Source organism: Misgurnus anguillicaudatus, chromosome 13 (genome assembly GCF_027580225.2).
Source record: "Misgurnus anguillicaudatus chromosome 13, ASM2758022v2, whole genome shotgun sequence".
Taxonomy (NCBI): domain Eukaryota; kingdom Metazoa; phylum Chordata; class Actinopteri; order Cypriniformes; family Cobitidae; genus Misgurnus; species Misgurnus anguillicaudatus.
In genome coordinates this window covers 4564500-4581158 of record NC_073349.2, presented here as the reverse complement: position 1 = coordinate 4581158, position 16659 = coordinate 4564500, and the positions used below count along the sequence as shown (strand labels likewise).

The following is a 16659-nucleotide window of genomic DNA, read 5'->3' as shown; positions in this document are numbered from 1 at the left end:
CAGTCTATGATCAAAATACCTTATTTTGTGTTCGACAAAATAAAGAAAATGATACCAGTTTTAAACCATATAATGATAACAGAATTTCCATTTTTTTGGGTGAACTATCCCTTTAATGGCAATGGTTTTAATAAGGATTGCAACATTTAATTCAATGACAATGAAAATATACTTTTTCATTTCAATGAAAAAGAGAACACATTTCTTTTTGTATTTCTAAATGTGTTTTTTCTGCATATTTCTATTAAAAAACACTTTTTTGTGGGTCCTGCGATCGATTATACTCGTCTAAGTGGGTTGCGGAATGAAGTTTTGGGAACCACTGCAGATTTGAAGAAGAAATGTACAGTATTTATACTATAATTTTTTTTACTTCATTGCTCAGTAATTAATTTCACTGAGAATAAGCACAGGTAAAGTAACGTTTTTAAAGGAAAGTTTTAAATAACTTTAAATGTTTTCATTATTTTGTTTTTTGAAAAAGTGTATATTTGATCATTGATGACGTTTATGTAAAAATGACATTATCAAAAATGTTATGACTTTATTCTCGTTATATATTGTTTTTTTTTTATTTATTTAGACTTTTTCTTGAAAAAACTACTAGTTAAATCTCGCATTATGACTTGAATATCGAGATGGTTTTATTTTTTTTAGCTTGGCCTTAATCCTCCTTGGTGCTCTTTGTTTAGTTATCTTATAAATACTAATACTAATTTACCACTTATGGTGAATTATATTATCAAGTTACTGAAATGATGGGTCAAGAAAATGTTGAAAGCAATTATTTATTATTTTACACACGCATGTATATTCATTTTTATTAATTTCTGTTAAAATCATATTGTGTTATTACAAGAAGACGTGCAAAAGATGCGCACATTGTGTGCGCGGGCGCGCGTGTGTGCGCGTGCGTGTGTGTGTAGCCGGTAAGGGGAAGGCGTGGTGAGTGTAGATGTGAGCTCTCAGGATGAACTGATGCTGTGAGGGATTTCGATCATCGGACAGACAGACATCATCTGAATAACACGGAAACGCCCTGACAGAAAAGGTAAGATTTGATCACATCAGTCGCTTTATTATTCTTATTTTTATTTTCAATATCCTTTATATCCGATGATTCGGCGTAAGACAACAGGCTGTAATCAAGCACGTGAAACACAATGAATGAACCGGGCGAGGCTCGTGTCTTTAACGTGGTTTGAAGAAGCTCAGCATTCAAACAGGAGCGTGTTTTTATTGTTGGCTTTTCATGTTGCTTTAAAGACAGTAAATTATTTATCAGACTGAAGTGAGATTTATTTATTTTGTTCATTCTTTTATTACATTATGATGATGATTGTATAGCCTAGATCTCGTGTATAAATCGGTGTACAGTAGACCTGAGGCGTTACTATGACAATAGCCCAATAATGCTGCTGTCTAGGTAGTCAGCTCACTAGGTTTTAAGACCAATCCAGTGTTCTTCTCAGTGTCTGGACATAGACTGTAATTGTGTAAGGTTGTGAAATAACGCTTTCCCGTTTGATGAGGACATTGCATTACAGTCAAGACCTCTGATGTCATGATATTGATTTGATTTCAGTATGGAGTTAAAGTCTTGAGGATTGTTAAAGCTGCAGCGTGTTGATTTTAAAATGTAAAAACACTTTCTCTGATTCCTGAATCTGTAATGTAAGACATGGTCAGGTTTGTTTTAATAGCTCGATCAGCTTTAACTGATGAAATGCTTATGTTTTTTTTATTGTATTCTTGTTGACTGCATGCAAATGCAAAAGCAAACATGAAAGCTCATGTTAATCTTCTCATTAGGACTTTTACAGTGTCTGTTTTTCCATTTTCTGTTTGGTTTGCAATCAGCTTCTAAGTTCTGTGACAGACAGTGACTTTAGGTTTTCATTCACGTTTCTCGTTCACATCTGAAGCGTTACACGAACTTAAATTGAGGTTAAGAGGCCGAAGGAAAATTTGCATCCCTCCTTTATTATTTGCATGCCATGCAGTAGGTGCTCTTCCAGAAATGTCTGAAACCATCACGAACTCCCAAATCACTGACTGAAAAATCTACAAAAATAGCCTGTAATTTGATGTTTCTTTGTACATCTCAGGAACAGACAGTGGATTTGACGTAATAATGCTCTGTCAGGCTTGTAAACAGGATCTTGTAGTTAAAGAAGAGTCTTTAAGTGTGGAAATGACCTCCACTATCTTCTCTGTGACAAACAACTGAAGGAATCATAGAGGAAGTCCTGTCAGAAGCAGAAAGCAACTCATTTTAAACCGAGAAGATATAACTCACGCTTCCTCTGAAAACATCTGAAATTGACAGAGTTTGTCTGAGTCCCCTTTCATTTTCCCAGACTGTAAGACATTCAGAATGTACACATCTTAGGATGCTTTTGGTAAATAGCAGCAGATAGCCTCATGTCTGAGAGTGTTTTTACTTCAAAGTCACTTCTCTTCTCAGTCTTATGAGCTCAGAGCTTCAGCATGTACAGTATAGTCTGCAGGAATCTCCATGAGATTAAGTCAGAACCAAGAGTAACTAACTGTGAAAAAGATCCAGATTTTAACCTTAAAGGAACACTCCACTTTTTTTGAAAATATGCTTATTTTCCAGCTCCCCTAGAGTTAAACATTTGATTTTTTACTGTTTTGGAATCCATTCAGCCCATCTCCGGTTCTGGCAGTACCACTTTTAGCATAGCTTAGCATAATCTATTGAATCTGATTAGGCAATTAGCATCAGGCTAAAAATAACCAAAGAGTTTCAATATTTTCCCATTTAAAACTTGACTCTTCTGTAGTTACATCGTTGTACTAAGACCGACAGAAAATTAAAAGTTGTGATTTTCTAGTCCGATTGAATCAAGGACTTTGCTGCTGTAACATGGCTGCAGCAGGCGCATTGATATTACGCACTGGCACTGCCTGAAAATAGTCCCCTTGGTAACTTTCAATAGCAGGGGACTTTTTTTGGGCAGTGCGTATAATATCCCTTTAAATCAAAACAAGAAAATATATATTTGTGTAAACAAAATGTAAGCCTATTTTGCCATTGAAGTAATTTTCATGAAAGTTAGGGTTTGTTTACACAGCACACAAATCTGATTTAGTTTGTGAAATCAAATTCACATGTCACAAAACTGTCATTGAAAGAGGAGAGAAATGTTTAATCTGCTTTTGATCTTTAAAAAGTGCGTACGTTCACAGTGTAAGTAATGAATGAGCATATTCAGACATAGTATTGAACTCATTTTGTATGATGTTATATGTGTCCCAAATGATGATGAACTGCTTAAAAAAATCTGACAGTTAAATTAAAGAGTTAATGCTTGATTTTGGTTTTGTGCTGCTTTAAAAACACTTAAAGGGACAATAGTAGGATTTACCCCCATCTAGTGGTGAAATAGTATTTTGCATTCAAACAAATAGTGCTCTCTAGCGCCTCGCTTTTCCAAATGCATGTTGCAACTACGGTAGCCGTTATGTAATCACTGATGTCCTTGTCCGTTTCAGCTGGTTCACATGTTCTAAACAAAAACGCGATGTGGAAACGCGTTGGTAAGCTAGCCTTTTTGTCCCTCTCTGCTATTATAGTTTATCAGTATGGCGGAACGACATGGAGGCCTTCCTGGGCTTACCCGTTCAATGTAAATAAAGAGAAGAAATTCTAAGCTTACAAAGAAAAGTCAGATCACTGGCAGAAGTCATTCGACACCAACGAGGACATATTTAAGAATAAAGACATTGATTTTGATTAATAAAGCACTTAAAACTCTACTTACTGTCCCTTTAAAATAATGTTGCTCTGAAAGCCATTGGTAAACTGAAGAAGTTGTCTCACAGCTAGTGGAGAAATATGTTGTTTTGTAGAAACAAGATAATCAGATCCAGTTTATCGTCTAATTCAGTATAGGGACACCACTGACCTTCACACTATCAGTGAAATGTATATGGCTAACAGCTTCTGTTTAGACTGGAAAGTACAGGTGGACTCTTAGGCTGTGTTCACACAACAACCATGTAGTGAAAAACACCAAAGTTTCTCCTTTGCATTATGAAAACTTTTACTTACACACCACAACTAGGCCATATGATTTCCGTGATGCTGAAAATGCGGATGGAATCCAAGCGTAAAAATGGTATTTACTGTACAACGTGGAATGTCACGTAATTCAGCAAATCAAATGCTATTTTTTGTTTCATTAATCAGCAAAGACAGAAATGCATGAAAAAGGTTTTCTTTTGTGTAATGTTGGATGTAAAGAAAGGTCATGCGTTGGAAACAGTGACAAGTGTTGCCTCATCAGAGCACAAGCAGGTTTTGTCAAAGCCCGGGACACAACAAAATAAAGGTAAAGTATATTTTCTTTCCGAATTTGCCTTGCTTGTGCACAGGTCCGCACGATGCAATGCTCTTGACATCTATTTACCAGCGTGTATAGCTCGTATATGTTCCACAGAGATAAGGGCTCATGTATGCGAAGTGCACACACAGGAGCATCACCACCGGCAGTCAACTACATGCCCATGATCACTGAATTAACTTTTCTTACTTGTTTAAGTGAATGTAAACGACTGGATGTTTGTTGTCAGTATATTGAAACAGTCTGTCTTGGGTCTTAAAGTGACAGGAGCCTGCTGCTTTCTGTGTCAGAAATCCACCAAAACAAATATGAAAATCACTCTGATTCTGAAAATACTATAATTTGTTTAATGTTTTCAGTTGATTAGATAAGCTAGCTTTTTAGCTTTTTGATTACTGAAATTTATTTTAACCATTAAAACCAGAATCCAGAAAAATTAAAACCCAAAACACGGAATTTGAGAATGAATAAAGCGGATTTCATAGGGCCTTGTCAAAAAGATCCGGATTTACAAAGATGACTAAATTCGCTGTATTTAGTATGCCAGGCCAGTTGATGGCGATGTTACCTTGTAAAGAAATACTAAACGCCTGCGCAAATATGCATTCTTCTACAGAGCCATAAACACAAACAGCCAAGACAACATACGCATCAAGCTGTTTTGTTTAGATGGACGATGAGGTAGCACAAACATTATCCTAAAATCGTTGTGTTGTAAACGGACCCTTACTTTGATGGTTGTAAACATCGCAAAAGACTCAAATCACCTGTCAGATATGAGGTGCAGGTGCGACTGTGTGTGTGTGTAATCACTCTGGATCCTTTAACGTGATATAGTCAACCTCTATTGTTAAAGAAAGAAACCAGAGACATCATCTCATACTGTATGTGTATAGTAGAGAATCAGTGGATCTAGATTTATTTCTCTTCATATGCTGAGTCATAATATAAGATTTAGTGGATTATAGGGCTGGGCAAAAAAATCGATTTTGCGATTAATCGTTTCGGTTTTTTTTTTAAACGTGGTCGATCCAAAATCGATTCTCAAAGAGCACTAATCGTTTTTTCTTTCATATTTATTTCCGCAAACATTAAACGTAAGATTAACGTTAATCTAATTACTAGTCTTCTACACTAGATGTCACTCTCTTTTTTGCCTTGCTTATTCAGTGCTTAAAATGGCAGTTTCAGGTGCTTCATCGACGTTTATGCCACCTTCACATAAAAAGTCAGAGGTATGGAAGCATTTTAGATTTCTTAAGAAAGACAATGACAATTATTGTTGTGGCTTTTTTTAATTACCCACTTGCAAACTGCTGTTCACTGTTCTTTTTATTAATATAGTATTTGTATTAAATCTATATCCATTCAGTTGAATCGAGTATAAAAACCTACCAGTGAACCGGAATCGAAAATCGAATCGATTCGATAGCTTGTGAATCGAAATCGAATCGATCTGGAACATCTGAATCGATACCCAGCCCTAGTGGATTAATCAAAATATTGGATTGTTTTCTGAGCGTATCCTTCACAAATGTTAAAGAGCACCTATTGTCCTATTCATGGTTTTACATTTCCTTGGTGTGTAAGTGTGTATTAGTACATGTTAACGATATGCAAAATGTACAAACCCCAAAGTAAAGGATGACACGAGTTACGTCTCCAACGTAAATCTCTTTTCTTGGACTACAACAAACACACGGATTGTAGGCTGGGATTGGTGATGTAGTAAAGACCGACATTATCATAATTCCTCCCGCTTCAGACTCACAGCCTGTAAGTTAACACCTGTTAGCATTGCATTGTGAGCAAATCTTTCAAACATGGTAAGGAACGTCACATTTACGGCTGACGTCAGAGGTATTCTGGCCAATCACAACATACAGATTAGCTGGCCAATCAGGGACACAGAGCTTTTCATATCAATGAGCTTTGTATAAAATCTGAGCATTTGTTTAGTTTAAAAACAAATTATTCAGTCAAATTTTGTTTTCGCTGTTCTTTTTGCCTCCAGCTAAGCCCCGCCCACCCGGAGACGTTGCAATGTTTACAAACTTTTAAGGGGTCTATATGTGCATACACACGCTTTATAAATGAGAACCTTGTTCTGTACACTAGTGAACTACTGTAGCTCTCTATCTCCTGCTGAGACGTTTTTAATCTTTCAACTATTTTAATGAAACTAGTTTTGGCAATTTACTGGCTTGATAAGTTTCAAGTTAACAAAGCTGCAAGAACATTGATCTAGATTTTTTAGTTGAGTATAGATTGAGACGCTCTGATGTAAGATACAAGCAGATGATGTTATTATTCCACATCATGTGATGTGGTATAGATACATGTGATTTATGTCCAAGACAAGATATCTTAACAGGCAGCAGCAGTGTTTAAAAGAGCTTTTGGTTTTGGGAGCAGAGCAGTTATAATTGCAACCAGCATTTCTAACATTTCTGAAGTCTATAACATAAAAACATAAGAAAAAAACTATGCAGTATGTCTCAGTAAGATCTCATTGTGCAATGAAAAAGAAGTGTGAATGAAAATGCATCTGTTGATTGAGCCTCTTAACCCTTAAATAATCTATCAAGGTAGCTACAGCACACCACTAACAGTGTCCAAAAATGGATTCAATCAAAGATTCTGTCCAGTGAGGTTGCTGTGTGGACAGCTGCTGTCTACTTAGATGCCTTCCTAAGCTGAAGTCCTCACACTGATCACAGATCAGCCTCGGTCAGTGTATTGCTCATCTCCTTGACTGTAGTTATGATCCAGATCATGATTCTCTTACACAGTTTTGTGCACATGTAGTAACACCAGGATTTTTGACAACATATCAACGTTAGGAGGGGCTTGTGGTTGTTTCCCTCAGAATATGATAACACATGGAGGAGTTTGTGCATAGGAGAAACATTTGAACAGTCATTATATTTTCACTGGCTGGTCTTCTCTCACTAGTTTTAATAACTTAATAACTAATAACTTGAATAACTCAATTTTAAACTAGTTTAATGCAATGATTGGCAAACACACCAGTCCTATTCAGTTTGTTTAATGGTCTGGCTAGTTGCTAAATCAAACTCTTGAACAAATACCTCGTTGAAAATAACATATGTTTTGGTTTCCTAGGTAATCTATGTGTTGTTTATTTTGCTATAAATAAACTACCTTAAAAGGACTTTGTTGTTTTTTATTCTTAGCAGAGTTTACCGGAAGTTACGTGATGACCATGAAAGCCGCTTGTTTATGTTGTTACTGCTGAAACCGTCTTTATACTAAAAATAATGTTGTTTGTACATCTTTCTTAGGGATGGGACGGTATGACAATTTCATATCATGATTATAGTGACCAAAGTTATCACGGTTATCAACATTATCATGGTTTTGTTAAAATGAGATGGAAATGTTCAAAAAGAACTGATACACACACTGAAAACATTTGAACAAGTTTTAATTTTGAAAATCACAATTTAGTATTTCTTGTCCCTGAAATTATTTTTGTGGTAAAAAAATAAATAAATTTGTCTAATAAATTTACCGTGAATGAATACAATACATTATCCCTTAAATGCCGCCTTGTGCAAAAAACTATGCTGCATGTGCGCGGCGCGCCTGCGTCAAACTAATTCTGGCTGAACAGGATTTACCGCAAGTTTTTAAAATCACGGTAATCAAACACGGTTGTAATGATAATTACATTTTAAACGATAATATTAACGATCAGGATATTTTATAGTGGTTAATCGTGAAACTGGTAATCGTCCCATCCCTAATATAATGAATAGATATGCACATATTGATCCATCCATGATTCTACATCTAGCCATACTAGTACTGTATTATTATTATTAACCTAGAAAATGTGAAAAAGATCAACCCATTAACTTAGTTTTGGTAAATCATTCTTTGCATGCTTGTGAAAAAATAGGTAATTGAAATGTGGCTCCCCTTGTGATGTCAGAAGGGAATCTTATTATAGTAATACCACCCCTTAAAGGGATAGTTCACCTTAAAATGAAAATTCTGTCGTCATTTCCTCATCCTCATATTGTTCTATACTTGTATGAATTTTTCTGACTTTTTTTGATGAACACAAAAGAAGATTTTTTGAGAAATGATGGTAAACACACAGCAGTAAGTGACCATTGACTTCCATAGTAGGAATTTAAAAAATGATGGAATTTAATGGGTACCATCAACTGTGCTTACCATCATTTATCAAAATATTTTCTTCATTTAACACAATACTTCCAAAATATTTGTTCCTACGATGGAAGTCAATGGTCACTATCTGCTGTGTGTTTACCATCATTAATCAAAATATCTTCTTTTGTGTTCATCAGAAAAAAGAAATTCATACAAGTTTAGACAAAGAGTATAGAAGCCCAAGAGGCGAAACTCTGTTGTGTTATGGGTAACAGTCTGTAGATGGCGCTGCGGAGCCACGGCCGCCATTATGGACTGTAACTGCTGAAATCGTTAGCGCGCCTCACAACTGTGAAGATGAGCAAGTGGTTAAAACGCAAGCAGTGTTCTGCAATAAATTGCAAAAATTTTCAGTCCACCAGAAACTTGTTAATATTTTTGTGATATTCTATGTAAAAGATTAACTCTTAAGAAATGTTCATTTATAATTTTATTTATTTATTTTTCCAAATCATATATATGGTGATTTTCACTCATTTCAAAATCAACATTTGAATAAATATCTTATTACTGTGTGTCTGTCTATATATTATTTCATGAATTTCTGTTATTCATATAACAAGGAAAATGCATAATATAACATAAATATTGATAGATTAAAGGTTTGCAGTAATTTTATAATTGTATCTTTGCAAACCGTAAGTGGTAGGCTAATGAAGCCGATTCGGTGGGGGACATACCCTTACGAAAAAGAATCTTATAGTATTTTTGGACAAAATAGTATAGTAATCTTAAAGGAATAGTATAGTAATTTGGGACATACTATAGAAGTACGATAAGACTACTATAGAAATACTATAGCAGCTTTAAAATATATTATATCACAGAAGTATGTTATGTTCTGTAATACCTCTATAATATCCTAGAGCCGCTATAGTATTTCTATAGTAGTCTTATCGTACTTTTATAGTAATATTTTGTCCCAAAATACTATTTTCCTTATAATTAGGCCATGCATAACCACGTTGTTTTCGTATTTAGATATGATGACCAGAAAAAAAATATAAGTTATGCCAAGTTTTTGTTATGTTAAGTTGGTTCAGTGCCATTGACTCTCATTATTTTTCGGCGTTTTCCTTCAGTTTTCAGTCCATAATGGCGGCCGCGCCGTCACGTCATGGGGGCAACTGTTGCTATGGAGCGTTCTATTGAGTTTCGCCTCTTGGGCTTCTATACTCTTTGGTTTAGAACAACATGAGGATTAGAAAATGATGACAGAATTTTCATTTTAAGGTGAACTCTATCCCTTTAATCTGCACTATCCAACCACAGCACTGCCATTTAGTACAGAGATCAGCTCATTTGCATTTAAAAGGACACACCCAAAAATGGCACATTTTTGCACACACCTACAAAGTGTCAATTTGAACATCCTATAATAAATGATCTATATAATATTTTGAGCTAGACCTTCACATACGCACTCTGGGGACATCAAAGGTTTATTTGACACTTAAAAATGTCTTGTGAAATGTCCCCTTTAATTTGTTTTTGCCCCAGTCACCCCATTACCTCAGAAGAGTTTGAGCGCTACAGAACTGTACTGTATGGTGATAGACAGTTTATGGTCAGATTTTGACCGCTGTTAAACACTTCACACACGTGTGCAGAGAGACCAGTCAGCATGAAGTGTCCAGTCGTATATCCTCACCTCATGCTGAATGTAGTTTGATCTTCTGCACCCTCTCTCATTTATTTTGAGTCTCTCTCTCTCTCTCTCACTCTCTCTCTCTCTCTCTCTCTCTCTCTATCTGTCCTGAGGACTGCGGTCTGTCTCTACTGCAGAATCGCTGCTGTTTCTTTATATGAGAATATCTGCAGTTCTGCTCTGATGTGACACAAACACACTGATATTAAACAAATACTCTTACTGAAACAAAATATTAACACCAAAGACTAACACTTTTAAAATTTGAGTGTAGTGTGACTGTTACAAAAACATTAACAATGGTGGAAATGATACACAGAACTGTGGTATTCATTCATCAATCCAGCCTCTATTGCACTTACACTTACTCAGGAGGAGTGCTGAAGCTCATCATAGATATCTGTGAATTTATACAACAGTTCTGTTCATTCATTCTGATTGGTTAAGAAATGTTCTATGGGTTTAGTAAACTATTTTTTTGTAAACGCACACCTATGAAATAGTTTCAGATCTGTTGACCTCATTACGTTACTTTATTACACAGTAGTGATGCGCGGGTCGTCTCATAAGCATAGACTGTAAGAAATATGGATGTAGTGTCCGTAATGTCACTCATAGATTTGTGAAGAGCTTTTTTGAAGCCAATAGTAGGTGGTGCCTGCTGTCGCCTTCTTGGTTACTAAGCATCACTGGTGGACAACCGAAAATGGGTAAAGAGGCGGGACGTGTGTAAATCTGAGGTTGCTGGTTGCTGAAACCACACCTCCCTAGCTCGACTCTAATGACAGCAATAGCATTTCACTCATCAATCAAGTGTCCACGCCCTTAAATATGTAAAACTTTAAGGCTTAATATAATTTTAATGGATGTTACAAAAAATTTGCCCCCAAATTGAGCAAAATTAGCTATAAAGACCAAAATCACTTTTTGTACCAGGCTGTAAACATATTATTTTCTACTGTCTACTGACAGATTACACTGTTGGGGCTTATTTATGTGATAACAACCGTGTGCCTCTACGCTATCCTTTACATATATCACTATGCCAAACTTAACTGAAATAACAGATTTGTTTAATTTTAAACAAATGTATGTGTGGTAGCCAAAGAAAGAAATCAAAAAGAATGAATAAAATAATAAAAAAGAGAAAAAAATGAGGACAGTAACACTGTTTCACTCTAAAAATGACTGGGTTATATTTGACCCATAATGGACATATTGGACAGAACACACTGCTGGGTTATTATACCCAATGGTTGCATAACAACAACCCACCATTGGGTCATTTTTAACCCAGCATGTGTTCTGTCCAATATTTACCAATTATGGGTCAAAAATAACCCAGACATTCCTGATAATAAAAAACTAGAAGAAATTGTACATGAATACTGAAGAAAAATGTATATAGAGCTGTTGATGGGCCAACTTGTCCACATTGTTCTCATTACTGCAAACACTTTACATCAAAAGCACAGTTTCTTCCCCTTTTGCTTTCTGTCTTTCTCCTGCTCACTTGTTTTTTTGCTCTCTTGCTGTAAAATTACGTTTTTAAATTAGCAACAGAGGTTTGCGTAAGAAAATGGTCCTTTTCACAATAGCATTTTAAGGACAAAAACCTGTGAAATGTCTTAAAATAAAACATCCGAATAATGTGACATGGTGGTAACCGTGGTATAAGCAGAATAATTGACTCCGGCCAGTTAAATTATTGGGAAATAATGCACACCTGCTTCACACTAGGCACGTTTACATGCAGCCAAATAATCAGTTTGTAATTGTATTGATGGCTCAATGATTGAGGACGATCGGATGAAAATTTGGAGCGTATTGAAAGGTGTGGTGTACTCTGATCTTTGATCCGATCAGCAGGAGAAAAGTATGCATGTAAACGTGTAAATCGTAGTATTTTCTTAATCAGAACATTTGTGCAGAACATTTGTGCTTACTTCTTATTTATGTATCAAATGATTCTCATGACAGAAACATGCAATAGCAACACGCATTATTAACTTAATAACTCTGCAGCGTTCATGTGTACTTTATAACAATAGGCTACATAAAGCAATAATTGTGCTTTTCGAAAATTGTGTTTTCATTATCTATATCTGAAAACTTCTTAGGAACAACTTTCTCAAACTCAGCTTTGGCTTATCCAGAGATAAAGCGTGAAGTCGACGATGTTGAGATGGTGTCCGCAGCATGGCGTTGCCAAGTCCTCCTCTCTTTTTCGAGTTTATATTTGGGCTACTGTTTAAACTGTTTTCACCGTTTTTTTTGTTTGCGGGTTAAAGATAAAATGATTTTTTTGTTTGGGCTAGTTTTCAATGTCCATTGGGATGGTTTTGATATGCAAATCTGGCAACTCTGGCTGTGTGTTTGCACAGACTTTGGTTGGGATTATATATTGTACATGTAAACCAACATTTTAATCAGAATGCAATGTTTAGGGTACGTGTAAATCAGATTCAATTCAGTCAATTGACAAAATTTTGTGCATGTAAACATAGCCAATGTGGCTGCATTACCACCTCAGGTGTGCATTATTTTCCAATTATTCAAAGGCCCATTGTTAATTTTTACTTACATATACATTTATTATGAAACATCATGTATTATAGCCAATAATGTGAATGCTCTGAGTCTCATTCAGTCATTCATCATCTCATCTCTCTGTTTTATGAATGTGACACACAGAGGTCTTTGGTTGGACATTGTGCTGTCTCTTGATACTGAAACCTCTATATGACACACACAAACACACAGACACACACACACACACACACACAAAGTTCTTTACAAACTAAATTATACTGTATTGAATTAAGATGTGGAGGAATTCCTGTCCGGAGGGTCAGAGGTCAGAAACACTTAGACAAGAGACAAAGAGAGACAGACAATAAGATAAATCTCTCTCTCTCTCTCTCTCTCTCACACACACACACACACACACACACACACACACACACACACACACACACACACACACACACACACACACACAGTGAGAGTGTTTGTCATGTGTTGGACTTGTTGTTTGTAAGTATCCTGTATGGATGATGCTATTTACAGGGATATAGAGTGACAGGAAGACAGATTTGTTTTTCCAGAAGGAATTTTTTGCTTTGTCGTGAGGTAGTTTGTTGATAACTCCTGCTGAAGTGTGCGAGTTCACGGCCTGTCTGAAAATCATGTGGACAAACTGAAGGTTAATGTTAAAATACTCTCTCCAGTCTGGTTTAATATGCAGACAGCATTGTTAACAGACCGTCTGAAGACTGAATAACACTGAACCCATACACTTAAGCTCTATACAGATACATTCATGGGTCAATGGTTTAGTGAACACTGCTGGTTATTATCTGTGATGCTTTGAAAACTTCTGCATGTAACAGAATGCACATAATACAAACAATGCATTTTGTTTAAACGCCATTTGACTTCAATAAATTAACCTTGATCTTTAACTGAAGACAGAGAGGACGAGTATGTTCAGGACGGCTCAGACCTGACTGGGACACAAGTGGTAATAAATTATTCATCATACGGAGTAAACAGAGATAAGCAGAACACAGAGCGGTGGAGATCATATAGGGATTTGTTTAGAGACACATGATACAACAAATCTCGAGTCTGAAGACATATCTCTGTCCTGCATTAGAAAGAATACAAACAGCTTTACTTACATCACGTCTTAATGCGGTTAGACCTAAGAATGTGAGAAGTCATTCAGTGTGGTTTCTCATCCAAACACGGGTGTGTCAATCTAATACTGTTTGCCAAGTCTTCTTCACGTGACTGTATAAACATCAGTCATGTGTCACTTGGTGGTTTCCAAGAAATGTAGGTTAATGTGACCATGATAATGTCTCCATTTCTTTTCTAAATCCTGTTTTGCAGAAAGATTCAGACTTTATGTGTCATGTTTAATAATGTCAGTGGCTTTACTCAAATCATAGTCATTTTTAATGCAACACTTATAACATGACTTCATAAATGTTAGACTAATAAAACAATTTTCTTTTTGTGCCATAACAAATAGGGGTGTGATGAGATCTTGTGCTCACGATGTAGACTCTCCAACTGAACGATACAGTGATATGTACCAGGAGAAACCTACACTCATCTAAAGCATTATTAGGAACACCATACTAATACCGTGTTTGACCCCATTTCGCCTTCAGAACTGCCTTAATTCTATGTGGCATTCATTCAACAAGGTGTTGAAAGCGTTCTTTAAAAATGTTGGCCCATATTGATAGAATAGCATCTTGCAGTTGATGGAGATTTGTGGGATGCACATCCAGGGCACGAAGCTCCCGTTCCACCACATCCCAAAGATGCTGTATTGGGTTGAGATCTGGTGACTGTGGGGACCATTTTAGTACAGTGATCTCATTGTCATGTTCAAGAAACCAATTTGAAATGATTCGAGCTTTGTGACATGGTGCATTATCCTGCTGGAAGTAGCCATCAGAGGATGAGTACATGGTGGTCATAAAGAGATGGACATGGTCAGAAACAATACTCAGGTAGGCCGTGGCATTTAAACGATGCCCAGTTTGCACTAAGGGGTCTAAAGTGTGCCAAGAAAACATCCCCCACACCATTACACCACCACCACCAGCCTGCACAGTGGAAACAAGGCATGATGGATCCATGTTCTCATTCTGTTTACGCCAAATCTGACTCTACCATCTGAATGTATCAACAGAAATCGAGACTCATCAGACCAGGCAACAATTTTCGAGTCTTCCACTGTCCAATTTTGTTGAGCTTGTGCAAATTGTAGCCTCTTTTTCCTATTTATAGTGGAGATGAGTGGTACCCGGTGGGGTCTTCTGCTGTTGTAGCCCATCCGCCTCAAGGTTGCGCGTGTTGTGGCTTCACAAATGCTTTGCTGCATACCTCGGTTGTAACGAGTGGTTATTTCAGTCAAAGTTGCTCTTCTATCTTGAATCAGTCGACCCATTCTCCTCTGACCTCTAGCATCAACAAGGCATTTTCGCCCACAGGACTGCCGCATACTGGATGTTTCCCTTTTCACATCATTCTTTGTAAACCCTAGAAATGTGTGTGACCAGGACCACACACCTAAATGCATTGATGCACTGCCATGTGATTGGTTGATTAGATAATTGCATTAATGAGAAATTGAACAGGTGTTCCTAATAATCCTTTAGGTGAGTGTATTGGTTATATAGACATGTAGGCAGAGGTACATAATTCAAATCAGCCTGTGGATTTAATCACACTCACTGTACTAACAGCAGGTGAAATCACATCCCGAGTTCATTTGATTTCAATAAAAGCTAATGTGCAGATGTTATTACATGTGTGCTCTGTTTAAACACTTCAGAAATACATCAAAGGTATCTGTTATAGTAATGTAGTGTCTGTCTGGTCTGGGGTCAGATTGACATCAGTAAAAACACACTGTAGGAAAATCAAATCAAATAGATCAAAATAAACAACTGCAGTGATTAATACAGCAATATGAGGAGCATTACATGTACAAATGCATCACGTTTATGTCAATTTATTATGATGAACATGTTATCTGACTTTTTATTGGTACACTTTTGGAGCTAATACATGTAGTTAATCCAATATTGTTGTTGGGCTGCCTTAAATGCACACACAATTTTTTTTTAAGTTGAATTTCCATTGACATGTTACTCTAGTGTTGAGTAAATGAAAGTGTAATACGTCTGCCACCTGCTGGTGACACTACAATACAACACGAGTGACAGAAATGTCACTAATGAACATCTGTCGGAGAAAATATCATCCACACTTTTAACACCCTTACAAATTTATCTTTTATTTGATCATAGGCTGTGTGACTTGAGGATTCAAGACCAATTACAGCAGCGTTTTTACAAAGCTAAAGCAACAGAAAGCAAATAAAGATTGAAAAGCTGAAGATTATTATACTATTATGGATTTTTTGTTTGCTCTAAGAATAACCTGCATTCAGTTTCCCCAAGCATGTTATTGACGAGTGTTTCTGACTGCTGTGTGATTGATGAAGAGTGTAATGTGTTGATCACATGATCGCTGTGAAACTGGGGGTTAGTTATTATAATAGATGTCAGGTATCATATTAAACTAGACATGACTTTCCATCTTACATAGAAATGGAACTTAATATTTATTAACAGGTGGGATGTTTGGCATTACATATTTAAAACAATATATTTTTTAGTCTAAACCACTAATCTTGACAAACTATATATTTTGGAAAGCTCTAAGAATGTTATTGTCATATTTCAAAACCATTAATAAAAATCCAGTGACAGTAATTTATTAATTTAAATTATGCAGCTAACTGGTGTTGACAACAAGTGACCTTTGCTGGTAAAACCATTAAAAGGGGCTTTTGAGACTGTGCTTAACTCTGGGTTTTTGTCCAAGGTTTTGGAGAAGGTCGTTTTGAAT

General features: G+C 36.3%; 1 protein-coding gene across 1 annotated transcript in view; it reads left to right on the top strand.

Annotated features, from left to right (window-relative positions):
• Positions 1-907: 907 nt before the first annotated feature.
• The window catches only part of frmd4bb (FERM domain containing 4Bb), a 63587-nt gene continuing 47835 nt past the window's right edge, over positions 908-16659 (top strand). Inside the window, exon 1 of the mRNA XM_073874871.1 lies at positions 908-1051. The gene's annotated coding sequence lies outside the window, so the exon portion shown is untranslated. The remainder of the gene's footprint in view (positions 1052-16659) is intronic.